The following is a 1,142-nucleotide window of genomic DNA, read 5'->3' on the forward strand; positions in this document are numbered from 1 at the left end:
GTTAAAATATGTATTTGCAGGATGAACCTGTCCTTCAACACTCATTAAAACCTCCTCCCCCGCTTAGTTTGTTCCTTTCCTATCTAGACTTATAAGTTGTGAGGTAGCTGCTCACAGAGGGATGAGATTTTCAACAGTGTAAGGTATCATGCCTTTACATATTCATGCATGGCTCAAATGAGAAGCTGTTAAATCAAGTGTCTGCAGAAACCACTGGACCTTGACCTCTGAACCCAATGTTTAATCTCCTAGTGAAGATTGTTCAAAATATTCTGTCCAACATTAAGATATTTGAGGTAGAAAATTGCCAGGAGAAAGAAATTTGTTCCCAGGCTTCCCTTTCACCCTCCTTGTTACCCTCCTTTATAACATAATCCTGGGAGCCTGCTTGTTAGAAATTGAATACTTGTTAAAAGGAGCTAAAAAAAAAATCCTAATCTTTTCTAGTGAATTTTCCATAGCAAGAATTGTTTCCTGTTTGACGTTTGCTTTCCTTTGGCTGTCAGGGTTCCAGGGAATAGAAAATTACTTAAACTACTTTAAGAAAAGACTGGTTTATTAAAAGACAATAATGCCTTTAGTTCACGAGTGGAAAACCATCAGGAGACCAGGCAGCGAGGGAAGGCCATGTGGTGTCTCTGACACAAGGTGCTTTGTCTGGTTCCTGTTTCTCTGCACAGCTCCCTCCAGCTTCCTTGGCCTCTAAGTGTGTGCCAATGTGTTCTTCACCCGAATTCTTACATATCTTCCCCTTTGTCCTCACTCATGGCATTTCATTTTAGCCTACCAGCTTTGGAATGTTATGAGACACTCCTAACACATGTTGACTTCTGTTTCTCCTGCTAAACTGCCCATAATCACTCATTTTCAAGCTGAATTCTGCAGAAAGGGAGTCCAAAGGGTTTGGTTCCATTTTTCATGCTTTTCCAAGCCATGCTGTAGGTTGATGGTCAGGTTCGCTTTCCTTTCTTTCTCTTTTTAGGTGGTTGATGACTGTTTCCAATCACCCCAAGCCGCCCAAAGGGTTTGGTTCCATTTTTTATGCTTTTCCAAGCCGTGCTGTAGGTTGATGGTCAGGTTCGCTTTTCTTTCTTTCTCTTTTTAGGTGGTTGATGACTGTTTCCAATCACCCCAAGCCTCAG

Source organism: Nannospalax galili, unplaced genomic scaffold, assembly GCF_000622305.1.
Source record: "Nannospalax galili isolate Female #2095 unplaced genomic scaffold, S.galili_v1.0 scaffold145, whole genome shotgun sequence".
NCBI lineage: Eukaryota > Metazoa > Chordata > Mammalia > Rodentia > Spalacidae > Nannospalax > Nannospalax galili.